Genomic DNA, 15,931 nt, shown 5'->3' on the forward strand with positions numbered 1-15,931 from the left:
ACTATTATAAATATAACTTATACTTCTACATATAGGTAAGGTCTTTCATTTACTCACCATCACAAAGTCAGTCAGTGACAGAGCCATGGCCATAGTACATGCTCAATAAATAGCTATTAAATCAATTATTTCAAGTGCTGAGATTTTATCTAAAGACTGTCTCTCTCCATTTCCATATTCTTACACCATATCTCTGTAGGTGATATAAGTACACCTACCAAGGAGTACTTTCTAAATGTACTATTTAAAAAACGGGGCAAAACAGTTTCAGGGCACAGGGCTTTCCCGAGATTTAGCTTCCTGTTTTAGATGAGGGTGGGTTGTTAGCAAAGAGTTAGGTCAGGATGAGGGCTCAAAATAAGGACTTGTCAAGCCTGCTGTTCTCCCGCCATGCTAGAGAATTCTAATATTTCCCTGAAGATAACAAAGGCATGTGGTTTCCCTGTAATATAATTGTGACCTGGTTATGACTCCTTTAAAACATGTAAACGTGTCATGAGGATAAAGATCTCACCCTTCTACATCTATGATGCCATCAATTTTGATGTTGAAGAGAGTGAGTAATGACAACTTAAAATTAAGTAGGTAAACAAAGGGCTATGTCACTCACATATGTCACCTCTGTAGGTTAATTCCATTAGTAATCCTGATTGTTTCATATTAGTATCTACATTTAAAGGTAAGGAAACTTGGGATTAAATGGTGGAACCAGACATTGAGCCTGGTTTTATCTCAACTTTCAGGTCCATACTACTCAGAGAAACACATGGGGCTTTGAGGAAGGCGTGCTCCCCTTTTGGAATTTTACAGAATTTAAAAGCCTGTCCAGCCCCATTGACAATATATACAGTCTTTCCCTTTTCGTTAACCAATCATTATCTGCATAGAAAGAGCTTTAAACACCTCAAATATACCACCAGTTGGAATTTGTCCACATGGGGACCAGGCAATTCCCCTTGATCTTGACATGTTGATACTCTCTGGACACAAAAGCTTCGACTTCAGTTCTCTGTCAAACAGATATCTACACTCTGTCTCAGGTATATAACTCAGGTACTGTCTTTCTAGGAATTCTCAGCATAGGGTGCAAATTATACCCTTCATGTGTGTCTTATATAAAACACCCAACTGCATAAGACAGCTTCCACATTCCAGAGGTGAATGTGTGGGATAGTAAAGGGCATGTCTGAGCAGTGCTTCCTCCTTTAGAAGGAAAGATAGCAAAAATCCTCTCCAAGAAAGGCTAGTCCCTTTACACCTACTATTTGGGACCAATTATGAGAAGAACCTCACGGGCAAGATGGTTCTTTACAAATTTCAAATCCAGTTTAGACATGTGAGTCTCAGCACAAGAAAAAAAAAAATCACTGTGAATGTATAGTTGTAAATAATTTTTGCATTTTTCTTTACTAGTTTTGCAAATTTTGAAACATTCCAGGTTTCTGAGACATCAGATAGCCCCAGACATGTACTCAGATTTAATCAATCACTGTTGGATAAACTCATGGACCAAATACATCTAGATATTGTTATTTGTTCCTATTACTTGCTTTTCAAAAAAATTTGGAATTTATGTCTTAAAGATTTTCTGATTTCCAAGCAAAACTCATTACCCAAAATCTATAAAGGATAATATATTTGACCATAGGGAATAATAAAATGAGAGCTAACATGACTACTATAAGTTATATTCCATCTCACGGAAAAACCCGAATGAATTTTTGGCCGACCCAATACATTATGCTACAGCTTTACATGTATAAACTTATTTATCCTCATCAAGTCCTACGAGCAGGTTAACTTATATACCCATTTTAAAGATGAGAAAAATGAGGCACAAATAAGTTAAATAACTTGCCTAAGATCATAATGCTAGTAAAACAGCAAAACTGTAATTCAAATCTAGATAGTCCAACAGGTAATACTATATTACCTTTTAAATATACTTATGACACAAAATAATGTAAGCAAATTCAAAAGACTGAAGACAAAGTGGGAGATTTTAATCACAATATAACAGTAGATTAAAATACTAATTTCATTAATTTAGAATAATTTATATAAATCAATAAGAAAAAATATCCAAGATTAAAAATTGAGCCAAAGATGTAAACAGACAGTTTACCATATACAGAACAATGGTCAAGAAGCATATAAAAAGATTTTTGGCATCAGCAACAACTAAAGAATGCAAATGAGAACAACAATAAAATAAGGATTTTTTCTATTGGAAAAATAAAAATGAAAATGTTTAATGATATATTTGTGTGTGGGCAGACCCGGCCTCTCATAAAAGTTCATGGGATTATAAACTGGTGCAAAATTTCCAGAGGGCAATTTGACAATACCTTTAAAAACAAAAATGCATATATAATTTGAGCCAGCAGCCAGGAATACATTTTTCCAATTCACCTTACACACTTTTACCAATTTAATATATAAGAGATGTTCATTGTGTCAACTTGAGTCACAGCAAAAACCTGGAAACTTGAATCAATAAGCATCAAAAACTATGGTACATAAATATGATGAAATACTGTTAAGCTATTCCAAATTAGCCAATATACAAGATGTCTTACATAAATAATTAAGATAAAAACAAAGCAGGGAGCAGTGGCTATAGTATGATTTTTTTTTTTTTTTTTGTATAATTTCCCCCATGTTAATGAATCTAATAAGTGATTTTTAAGTGAAAAGTAAGCCCTGGATCTGAGAGCACTTGACAAGGGTGCTGACCTGATGTTGATGTTCACAGGCAGAGGGAGTCTTGCCCTTTGACTGTGACTGGAGTCCATTGGCCATCTGGGTTGACCATTCATTCACAAGTAGGCATCATGGCAGTGCCCTTCTCAAGTGGTCTCAGATAAAATCTAAATATGATGATTGTCTGTGGCCAAGAGACCTGACTTCATTCAAGTCAGACTTCAGGTTCATGTCTGAGCACCGTCTTAGCTATCTGGCCCTCTTTGTCGAAGGACAGTCTTTCCGCCTTCTTAGTTTCTTCAGCCATAGTCCTTTTAGACCCCACCTTCCTTATTTCTTGACTTGTTTATGATGGTGAGGTCCCTTTTACCGTCCTTCCAAGTTGGCCAGAGAACTGGCCTTCAGGGTTTCCTGTGGATGGTCGTGGAGAGAGTGGGGAATTGCTAAAAGCTGTCTGGACTACGCCCTTGGAACTCCTGTATGAGTACGATAGGCTAAGCTAGAAACAAATTCAACAAGATCCCTTAGCACAATAAAGATTTCTTTATTTGTTTAGGTCCCTTGTCCATCGTGATTCGGTGTGGAGGCAGGTTGGGGAGGGGATGAGAAGCTGGGCTCCAGAGAGTCACTCAGTCTCCTGGGCTGATGAGGTCCCACTGTGTATGGCTGTACCACTTGGAAGTTATGACATCCTCAAGGGACATTGTGGGGAACAGATGCTAAAATTGCATCATTTGCAAATGTTTCACCTTGAACAAAGGTTCCTTCCACCCCAGTCAGAACCAGTCCTGGGAGCCTCCCTAAACTGCAAAGGGATGGGAACGTGTGATCCTCCCATGTGCCTGGAAAGAGAAAACACTGAATGTGAGTGACTACAAGTCACTCTCAAAGGTGGCCCATCACAACCGTTCCCACCTTTTCCTTTACGTTAGAAATAGAGGTGTGTTTTGGGACCTGAGAGTGGGAGGGACTTTCTCTGCACTAGGGGCCAGAAAGCCTTCCACAACCAGCCAGCTTTGGGGGAAATGTTTGCACAGCAACTGAGAGAACTGCCTTGTATGGGGAAGTGTATTGTCTGCAGTGTCACATGGTCTGGGCTGGAATCCCAGCTCTCTCGTGCTTGCAAACAGTATGACTGTGGACAAATCACAAACCTTTCTGTGCCTTAGTTTCCTTATCTCTACAATGAGGACCATGGGATTAATTTCCTAGCATGGAAAGGATGAAACTAATATATGTAAATTGTACTAAATACTCTAGTACAGAGTAAACTTTATATAATAATTAACAATAATATTGATTGTTATTAATTAACTAATTAACTCATCTATTTGAAACTACTATATCAGGCACTTGTGGAATATGGTTTAGCAAAAGCACTCTGCAAAGATAGAATATCTCTTTTTTCAATGTGGTAGCTGTCCTACATCTGCAGAGCACTTTTTTTATTTATTTAATTTTATTTTTTATACAGCAGGTTCTTATTAGTTATCCATTCTTTACATATTAGTGTATGTATGTCAATCTCAATCTCTCAGTTCATCCGACAAACCCCCCCCGCCACTTTCCCCCCTGGTGTCCATATGTTTGTTCTCTACATCTGTGTCTCTATTTCTGCCTTGCAAACCAGTTCATCTGAACCATTTTTCTAGATTTCACATATATGCGTTAATATACAGTATTTGTTTTTCTCTTTCTGACTTACTTCACTCTGTATGACAGTCTCTAGATTCATCCACGTCTCTACAAATGACCCAATTTCATTCTTTTTTTATGGCTGAGTAATATTCCACTGTATATATGTACCACATTTTCTTTATCTGTTCATCTCTTGATGGGCATTTAGGTTGCTTCCATGACCTTGCTATTGTAAATAGTGCTGCAGTGAACATTGAGGTACATGTGTCTTTTTGAATTATGGTTTTCTCTGGGTATATGCCCAGGAGTGAGATTGCTGGGTCATATGGTAATTCCATTTTTAGTTTTTTAAGGAACCTCCATACTGTTCGCCATACTGGCTATATCAATTTATATTCCCACCAACAGTGCAAGAGGGTTACCTTTTCTCCACACCCTCTCCAGCATTTGTTGTTTATAGATTTTCTGATGATGACCATTCTGACCAGTACGAGGTGATACCTCATTGTAGTTTTGATTTACATTTCTCAAATGATTAGAGATGTTGAGCAGCTTTTTGTGTGCTTTTTGGTAATCTGTATGTCTTCTTTGAAGAAAAGTTTATTTAGGTCTTCTGCCCATTTTTTGATTGGGTTGTTTGTTTCTCTAATATTGAGCTGCATGAGCTGTTTATATATTTTGGAGTTTAATCCTTTGTCCATGATTCATTTGCAAATATTTTCTCCCCTTCTGATGGTTGTCTTTTCATCTTGTTTGTAGTTTCCTCTGCTGTGCAAAAGCTCTTAAGTTTCATTAGGTCCCATTTGTTTATTTTTGTTTTCATTTCCATTACTCTAGGAGGTGGGTCAAAACAGATCTTGCTGTGATTTATGTCAAAGCATGTTCTTCCTATGTTTTCCTATAAGAGTTTTATAGTGTCTATACTTACATTTAGGTCTTTAATCCATTTTGAGTTTATTTTTGTGTATGGTGTTAGGGAGTGTTCTAATTTCATTCTTTTACATATAGCTGTCCAGTTTTCCCAGTACCACTTATTAAAGAAACTGTCTTCTCCATTCTATATCATTGCCTCCTTTGTCATAGATTAGTTGACCATAAGTGCATGGGTTTATCTCTGGGTTTTCTATCCTGTTGCATTGATCTATTTTGCTGTTTTTGTGCCAGTATCATACTGTCTTGATTACTGTAGCTTTGTACTATAGTCTGAAGCCAGGGAACCCGAGTCCTGCAGCTCCATTTTTTCCTTCAAGACTGCTTTGGCTATTCGGGGTCTTTAGTATTCCCATACAAATTTTAATATGTTTTGTTCTAGTGTATAAAAAATGCTACCAGTAATTTGATAGGGATTACATTGAATCTGTAGATTGTTTTGGGTAGTATAGTCATTTTCACAATATTGATTTTTCCAATCCAAGAACATGGTATATCTCTCCATCTGTTTGTGTCATCTTTGATTTCTTTCATCGGTGTCTTATAGTTTACAGAGTACAGGTCTTTTACCTCCTTAGGTAGGTTTTATTCCTAGGTATTTTATTCTTTTTGTTGCAGTGGTGAATAGGATTGTTTCCTTAACTTCTCTTTCTAATCTTTCATTGTTAGGGTATAGGAATGCAAGAGAGTTCTGTGCATTAAATTTGTATTCTGCAACTTTACTAAATTCATCGATTAGCTCTAGTAGTTTTCTGGTAGCATCTTTAGGATTCTCTATGTATATTATCATGTCATTTGCAAACAGAGACAGTTTTACTTCTTCTTTTCTAGTTTGTATTCCTTATATTTCTTTTTCTTCTCTGATTCCCGTGGCCAAGACTTCCAAAACTATGTTTATTAATAGTGGCGAGAGTGGACATCCTTGTCTTGTTCCTGATCTTAGAGGAAATGCTTTCAGTTTTTCACCATTCAGAATGATGTTGGCTGTGGGTTTGTCATATATGGCATTTATTATGTTCAGGTAGGTTCCCTCTATGCCCACATTCTGGAGAGTTTTTATCATAAATGGTGTTGAATTTTGTCAAAAGCTTTTACTGCATCTATCGAGATGATCATATGTTTTTTATTCTTCAGTTTGTTAATATGCTGTATCACATTGATTGATTTGCATATATTGAAGAATCCTTGCATCCCTGGGATAAATCCCACTTGATCATGGTGTATGGTCCTTTTAATGTGTTGTTGGATTCTGTTTGTTAGTATTTTGTTGAGGACTTTTGTATCTATATTCATCAGTGATATTGGTCTGTAATTTTCTTTTTTTTGTAGTATCTCTGTCAGGGTTTGGTATCAGGGTGATGGTGGCCTTGTAGAATGAGTTGGAAAGTGTTCCTTCCTCTGTAATTATTTGGAAAAGTTTGAGAAGGATGGGTGTTAGCTCTCCTCTAAATGTTTGATAGAATTCACTTGTGAAGCCATCTGGTCCTGAACTTTTGTTTGGTGGAAGATTTTTAATCACAGTTTCAATTTCGTTACTTGTGATAGGTCTGTTCAGAGTTTCTATTTCTTCCTGGTTCAGTCTTGGAAAGTTATACCTTTCTAAGGATTTGTCCATTTCTTCCAGGTTGTCCATTTTATTGGCATAGAGCTGCTTGTAGTAGACTCTTATGATGCTATGTATTCTGCGGTGTCCATTGTTACTTCTCCTTTTTCATTTCTAATTTTATTGATTTGAGTCCTCTCGTCTTTTTCTTGATGACTCTGGCTAAAGGTTTATCTATTTTGTTTTCCTTCTCAAAGAATCAGCTTTTAGTTTTATTGATCTTTGCTCTTGTTTTCTTTGTTTCTATTTCATTTATTTCTGCTCTGATATTTATGATCTCTTTCCTTCTGCTAACTTTGGGTTTTGTTTGTTCTTCTTTCTCTAGTTCCTTTAGGTGTAAGGATAGATTGTTTATTTGAGATTTTTCTTGTTTCTTGAGGTAGGATTGTATTGGTATAAACTTCCCTCTTAGAACAGCTTTTGCTGCCTCCCATAGGTATTAGATCATCGTGTTTTCGTTGTCACTTGTCTCTAGGTATTTTTTGATTTCCTCTTTGATTTCTTCAGTGAGCTCTTGGTTACTTAGTGACGTATTGTTTAGTGTCCATGTGTTTGTGTTTTTACGTTTTTTTCCCCTATAATTCATTTCTAATATCATAGTGTTGTGGTCAGAAAAGATGCTTGATGTGATTTCAATTTTCTTAAATTTACCAAGGCTTGATTTGTGACCCAAGATGTGATCTATCCTGGAGAATACTCTGTGTGTACTTGAGAAGAAAGTGTAATCTGCTGTTTTCTGAAGGAGTGTCCTATAAATATCAATTAAATCTATCTGGTGTATTTTGTCATTTAAATCTCATGTTTCCTTATTAATTTTCTGTCTGGATGATCTGTCCATTTGTGCAAGTGAGGTTTTAAAGCCCCCCATTTTTACTGTGTTACTGTAGATTTCCTCTTTTATAGTTGTTAACATTTGTCTTATGTATTGTGGTGCTCCTATGTTCGGTGCATATATATATATGTATATATATAATTGTTATATCTTCTTCTTGGATTGGTCCCTTGATCATTATGTAGTGTCCTTCCTTGTCTCTTGTAACATTCTTTATTTTAAAGTCTATTTTATCTGATAGGAGTTTTGCTACTCCAGCTTTCTTTTGATTTCCATTTGCATGGAATATCTTTTTTCCATCTCCTCACTTTCAGTCTGTATGTGTCCCTAGGTCTGAAGTGGGTCTCTTGTAGACAGCATATATATGGGTCTTGTTTTTGTATCCATTCAGCGAGCCTGTGTCTTTTGGTTGGAGCATTTAATCCATTCACATTTAAGGTAATTATCGATATGCATGTTCCTATTACCATTTTCTAAATTGTTATGGGTTTGTTTTTGTAGGTCCTTTTCTTCCCTTGTGTTTCCCACTTAGAGAAGTTCCTTTAGCACTTGTTGTAGAGCTGGTTTGGTGGTGCTGAATCTCTTAGCTTTTGCTTGTCTGTAAAGCGTTTGATTTCCCCATCAAATCTGAATGAGATCCTTGCTGGGTAGAGCACTCTTGGTTGTAGGCTCTTCCCTTTCATCACTTTAAGTATATCGTGCCACTCCCTTCTGGCTTGTAGAGTCTCTGCTGAGAAATCAGCTGTTAACCTTATGGGAGTTCCCTTGTATATTGTTTGTCATTTTTCCCTTGCTGCTTTCAAGAATTTTTCTTCATCTTTAATTTTTGTCAATTTGATCAATATGTGCCTCGATGTGTTTCTCTTTGGCTTTATTCTGCCTGGGACTCTCTGCGGTTCCTGGACTTGGGTGGCTATTTCCTTTCCCATTTTAGGGAAGTTTTTGTCTGTAGTCCCTTCAAATATTTTCTCGGGTCCTTTCTCTCTCTCTTCTCCTTCTGGGACCCCTATAATGTGAATGTTGATGTGTTTAAAATTGTCTCAGAGGTCTTTTAGGCTGTCTTCATTTCTTTTCAATCTTTTTTCTTTGTTCTGTTCCGTGGCTGTGAATTCCACCATTCTGTCTTCCAGGTCACTTATCCATTCTTCTGCCTCAGTTATTCTGATATCAATTCCTTCTAGTGTATTTTTCATTTCAGTTATTGTATTGTTCACCTCTGTTTGTTTGTTCTGTAATTCTTCTAGGTCTTTGTTAAACATTTCTTACATCTTCTCAATCTTTGCCTCCATTCTTTTTCCGAGGTCCTGGGTCATCTTCACTATCATTATTCTGAATTCTTTTTCTGGAAGGTTGTCTATCTCCACTTCATTTAGTTGTTTTTCTAGAGTTTTATCTTGTTCCTTCATCTGATACATACTCCTCTGCCTTTTCATTTTGTCTGTCTTTCTATGAATGTGTTTTTTGTTCCACAGGCTGCAGGACTGTAGTTCTTCTTGCTTCTGCTGTCTGCCCTCTGGTGGATGAGGCTATCTAAGAGGCTTGTGCAAGCTTCCTGATAGGAGGGACTGGTGGTGGGTAGAGCTGGGTGTTGCTATGGTGGGCAGAGCTCAGTAAAACTTTAATCCACTTGTCTGCTGATGGTTGGGGCTGAGTTTCCTCCCTGCTGGTTGCTTAGCCTGAGGCAACACAGCACTGGTGCCTACCTGGCTCTTTGTGGGGCTAATGGTGGACTCTGGGAGGGCTCACACCAAGGAGTACTTCCCAGAACTTCTGCTTCCAGTGTCCTTATCCCCATGGTGAGCCACAGCCACCACCCACCTCTGCAGCAGACCCTCCAACACTAGCAGGTAGGTCTGGTTCAGTCTCCTATGGGGTCATTGCTCCTTCCCCTGTGTTCCAATGTGCACACTACTTTGTGTGTGCCCTCCAAGAGTGGAGTCTCCTTTTCCCCCAGTCCTGTCAAAGTTCTTCAATCAAATCCTGCTAGCCTTCAAAGTCTGATTCTCTAGGAATTCCTCCTCCTGTTGCTGGACCCCCAGGTTGGGAGGCCTAATGTGGGGCTCAGAACCTTCACTCCAGTGGGTGGACTTCTGTGATATGTGTTCTCCAGTTTGTGAGTCACCCACCCAACTGTTATGGTAGTTGATTTTATTGTGATTGCACCCCTCCTACCATGTCATTGTGGCTTTTCCTTTGTCTTTGGATGTGAGGTATATTTTTTGTTGAGTTCCAGTGTCTTCCTGTCAATTGTTCAGCAGTTAGTTGTGATTCCAGTGTTCTCACAAGAGGGAGATAGAGCATGCCCTCCTACTCTGCCATCTTGGACCAATCTCCTCTGCAGAGCACTTTTCTTGAATCAGGGTACCAACATGTTGACATGTCCCCAGTGCTCATAACAGGGGGTACTCAGGCAGCCCTGGTTACACCTGCAGTGTAAAGAGCTTCTTGACCACGTACATGGTGACCAGGATCCACCACAGCTGGATCGCCTGTTTTTCACTACTGACACCTTGTGACAGAGAGAGCAACTGCAATTGAGAAAGCTTGGCTGCGGCGTCAAAGTAGACTTCTCCTTCCCATTATCCAGGTACACTGACCAAGGCTGAGTCTTTTGATAGGCATCCCAAGGGTGATTCTCTATCACAGCAAAGACTTCCAAGAGGGAAGAAAAACATCTTGCAGAGGGTGGTTCTGAGTCTCCAAGACATTTAGTTCTTAAATGAAAAGACTTGTCTTTATATTTCTTGGCAATAAAATGGGATACACAGATTAATTGCATATTCAGCTTCATATAATCATTGGAATGGATAGATGCAACATTGCTTATGTTTATTTTTAGGTCTTATTTTATGTTTTCTTATTTCACAGTTTTTGATTGAACAAAACTGAATAACACAAATAGGTGAGAATAATTAAAAGAAAGTTAATTCAACAAAGCTTGGTGGGAATATTTGTTAAAACTGAATGGTATATTGGATGACTATAAAAAACTTCTGTTTACTCTCTGTCTTGGGCAGGCTTACTCCCTCCAGGAAGGCTGTGCTCAGCTGCAGTCTCATTTTAACATTGTATTGGCTTCTTCAATCCTTCTAGACCATGGCTTTTCTCTCAAGATGACTCTCCTGCTCTTGTGTAACCTATGTCATCAAGAGGATCTCACAGTCAGACTGATTAATGAATATTTTTATCTGTGTCTCTGTGTTTCTTCTCTCATAACAACTGGACAATCTACAAGCATTTTTTTTTTCTTAAGAAATAGAGTTGGGTTTTTTTTTCTCATCTGATCTGCTTTTAGCCACTACTCCTCAAATTTCATAAAGACATAAATACAAAAGTTCAAATAAATTATAATTTTCCATTGCCTCTTCAAATTCATGAGGCACCATGTCTGATTTTTACTGTCATCATTCTAATCCGCAATTTCCACTAATCTGGGATTAGAAAATCAATCATCAGGAATTAAAGGGATGATTACTGGAGCTCAGGATAACTTTAGGCATTGTGGGGCTGAAAAGTAGACATAATATTAAGTTTTAAAATCAGCTGTTGCCTTAGAATGGTGATAGTTCCAGTGATCACTTTAATATAGCAAAATGAAAAGAGAGCAGGCAAGTTGCTCTTACTTTTATTCCTTTGTTTAAACTCGGCCAGACTCTTGATCCAAATGATCCATTAACCGTGACACATTTTTGTTGACTTTGTAGAAGAAAAAAGAAATAGGGGTCTGATTGCTTCAAAACATTTTTTGGAATTCAACTGATAAATATTAGCATTTAAACAATTACTAACTATATAGATATGTTTTATAATATTTGGCCTGAGCAGTTACCTGGTCACAAAACTGAAGTCTGAAGTTTGAAACTATATGTGGGTTTTTTTTGTTTTTTTTTTTTTGGTTTTCTAAACTCTTCTTTTAAGAAAAAAAAAAACATTGATTTACAATATTGGTTAATTTCTGCCACACAACAAGGTGATTCAGTTATACATATATATATATATATATATATATATATATATATATATATATATATATATATGTATATTTATACATTCTTTTTCATCCATATCCTATGGTTTATCACAGGATATTGAATATAGTTCCCTGTGCTATACAGTAGGATCCTCCCCCTTGGCAACCGCAAGTCTGTTCTCTGTGACTGTGAGTCTGTTTCTGTTTTATAGATATATTCATTTGTGTTGTATTTTAAGAAGTGGAAGCACCTAAAAAAATTCAGGCAGAGGTGGGATTGTTGTTGTTTTACAAAGATATTCAAGCCATTTAACAAAAAAAAAGGCAATTTGCAAATTTTCAGTCATAAGCTTAGCACAGTAATACACGTGTGCAAGTCAAAAGAAATATCAGGAATTCTCACTATGACCTCCTTTCTGCTCAATTTTTTTGACTTGTTGGAAATTTTTTTTAATGTGTAATTTTGATGTAGGAATGGAAAATAATTTAAATGATAATGTGTTCTGCAAAAGTGACCCTTTACCTCAGCTGTGTCCATGAAAGATTCTTCATCCAAATAATGTTATACTCTCAACACCCATGAATACCCTACCATTCTACTGGGATATTTTCAAAGTTGACATTGCTGGCAGTCTGATATCATCAGGTTTTTTGTTGATACCTTTAATCAGGTTAGCAAAATTCTTAGATAATTTTTCCAGCTTCAACATTCACTTTGAATCTATAATTGTATATCTGGAAAAAATGTTATATATCTATCACACGCCTTTCATTTCAGGTTTAAAGAAACTGGCACAGAATTTCAGTGACTTACTCAAGGTCACTCAGAAACTCAAGGGCAGGTTAAGGTGCTAAAATCCAGCTACGCTGCTCCCCCCGCTCCCCAGTTCTGACTAAGACCTAATATCATGGCTTCTTGGTGGCCAAATCTGTGATTGTGTTCCTGTTTAAAAAATATCACCTTAATTATTTGCTAAATCAAAGTTCTGACATGTTATATAGAACTAGTTGGAAACTGAAAGGTAAAATGTGCTTTCATTAGGGTTTTTATTATTTATTTTAAATTTGTTTTTAGTGATTACTCTCCAGGTAGGTAAAGTTCTGGGAGTTGTGGGTATAGTACTGGGAGTCTTACAAGGGAGTGATGGAGAAGGGAATGAAATTTTTCATTTGCAAATTTTATTGAGAAAGATGATAGTAGAGAAGAGAGGTTTGCAAAATTAAAAAATATACAATGACAAAAGGGAGGGAATATATGTATATGTATGGCTGATTCATTTTGCTGTACAGTAGAAACTAATGCAACATTGTAAAGCAACTATACTCCAATAAAAATTAATTAAAAATGCAATGAAATTCATCATTACCACAATACCCCCCATGCCAAGTGCAAGCTCCCACTCCACCTCTGGTTAAATTTCAATTTTGTTAAAGCTAACACTTTTACTGTGAAACATATCTCTGGTATTATAAACGAAGTGATTACGGAAACATATTTCTTTTTACAGAAATTTCCTTAGTATCAGCTTTGAGGAATCCATCTCAAACTGTCACATCTCTTTCTACTTGGTACGAAAATATGATTCATACCCCTTTAAATAAACTGCATTGTATTATAAATGGACAAGTGTTTCTATATTGCTTTTTTGAGCTATGAGAGGATCTGGAGAAGTCTTTTCTATTGAGTTTGAAATGTGTTTTCTGTAAAAGAAGGCAAAGAAAACATTTTCATCTTATGGGGGGAAAACATAAACATATTTTTATTGTACGTTATAAGCTAGATATCTTAAAGAATAGAAACACGTTCACAGATGTCTGTCTGTCAATCGTCTCCTGTGGGAAAATGCAGGATGCAGGAGGAGAGAAGATAAATTAATGCTGGCATTACCTCTGCCAAAGAAGAGGCATCACTTTCCTCATCTAATGTCCAATTTCTTTTATCTGAGGGTCCAATCTGGTCTCTCCTACTTCTTCCATGAAAGACTTTGCAAGAGGAAAGTAGCTGAAAGGATGAAAGTGGAATGCCTTGAAGACAAATGGGATTGTGAAGAAAACTCACATTCTGTCCTTTAGGAAAGCATCAGAAATACCCATTTTCCATGATTTAAAACAAGGAGGCAGAGGGGGGAGAACAGTAATTATTGTATAAAGAATAATGCTGAGGCAAGCATAGACATATATCCAATCCCTCTACTGTATTTCATGGTAATGATACATATGCACCCACTTTCATCTGCTGTAATATTGCTATACTTGGGCATATATATCACAGCTGGCATTGTCAAGTGCCACTTTCCTTCTTCACTTGTCTTCAACACTTATCTATATTCTCCAATTCTGATATATCATTTCGAACTGAAAATGATTTCTAAGTGTAAAAAGTCACCAGCAGCCTTTTACTCATGGGCATGAAGTAATTGCATTTTTATATAATTAAATCACCCAGTAATTTGTTGATATCATAAATACCAATATATAACATACTTTGTCTATAAAGTAATTTCATTGACCAAAAATACAAATTATAATAATACAAATATATAATACAAGTTTCATAATAATGTCAATGAAAGGAATATATTTTATTAAAGTTTTGAGCAACTGTTTAAAAACAGAAAATGTGTAGTATAAATCATATTTATATATGATATAAATATAAAATAATAAATATTTTTAGCACTGTTGACTTTAATTTTATCAAAAATATTGATGTAAAAATTGAGATCTAGGCAATACTTTTCTATATTCAAGCTAAATGTCATTTTATTGGTGGAATCAAAACCTAATAGTATTCTTATTTTTAAGAGCTTTTCAAGAAGGATCTACAGTTTTCCACAATAACCTATTTCAGAAAGTAAGAGAATGCTAATTAATTATTTTTAGCTTTCTGTACCTAGTAAATTTCTTTTGTGCAAACTGAGTATTCAAAAATGCTTCTTGACTTTAACTGAATTTTTAAACTGAATTCAGTCAATAAAGTTTTGTTAAACTTCTGACCTCTATTCATTTATCCATTCATTCATTATTTATTGAGCATTTACATGGTGTAAGGAATTCAGTTCAGCCTTATGGGTGTAAATATGAATAAAACACAGGATCTGTGTTCAATTCTCTCAGATGAGTAGAGGGTTGGAAAACAAATCTGCAAAATGCAGTAGTTTGTCAAGTTTTCTAAAGGGTATTCCTGCCACCTGAAAGGCTCAAGAGATGCTTTTTGAATCAAATGAGAAAATGATGTTAGGAGCCATGAAGTCTCAGGACTCCTGTATTCCACAACCAAGATGGAACAAAGAAAAAGACACATAACTGCAATAACAAGAAGAATAAAATAAGTATAGTGATACTAATCAAATGAATATGAAGTGATAATGTGGAGACTTAGAAACTCAATCTAATTGTAGATATCGGGGTATATTTTACAAGAGAACTGGCATTTCAGCTGGGGGATAAGCAGAATGTTGTGTGTGATATATGAAATTATTTCATACCTAGGACACAATTAGCAAAGGCACAGAGAAACCCAACTGAATGGCAGGTTGATTAAAGGACTGCTTACAATGAGACTGGAAGACCATGTTGCATGTAGGGTAGACCAGGATGGAGAAGCAACCCCAGGACTTTAAGTTGCAGACAGCACTTGTTATAATCTGTTTCAGCTCAGGGTCACTTTCAGAGTGTGTGCAGAAGAGGCAATAGGAACAGACTGACTTGGATCTGGGATTCCTGTACTGAGTGGTCTTGAAGAATACGGAAAAGGTCTTTCCCTTTAGTTTCATAGTTTCTTACTGGTTTTTCTAAACGAACCCGTTCTCCTTTCTGGCTCCATTTCACTGTGCCTTTCCCACTGAAGCCTCATCTCCTCTGTGCTCACCTTTGGAGCGAGCCTTCCTCCTCCAGGACCGTTGTACTTGCTCTTTTTTTTTTAGTGATTTTATTTTATTTTATTTTTTTATTTTTATTTTTTTTTTCCGTTGTACTTGCTCTTGCCATGGATTTTGATTGACTGTCTTCTCGCTGGTCTCCCAGAGAGACCTTCCCAAGGCAGGGCTCACTAATCCCTTCCTCCTCCAACATGTGTTGTAATTTCTCCACAATCCTACTTTACCCCCTTTCATAGGCATTTCACTCTGTGAAATTACCTAGCTTACTGGTCTGTGTACTTGTTCATTTTCTCTATGATGCAGACTCCTTGTGGGTGTGGCCTTCTCAGTCTTGTTCACCGTTGTATGACCAAGGCGTGGCACAGAGTAATCCC

The sequence above is a fragment of the Balaenoptera borealis genome (genome assembly GCF_965194805.1).
Source record: "Balaenoptera borealis genome assembly, chromosome: 6".
Classification (NCBI taxonomy): domain Eukaryota; kingdom Metazoa; phylum Chordata; class Mammalia; order Artiodactyla; family Balaenopteridae; genus Balaenoptera; species Balaenoptera borealis.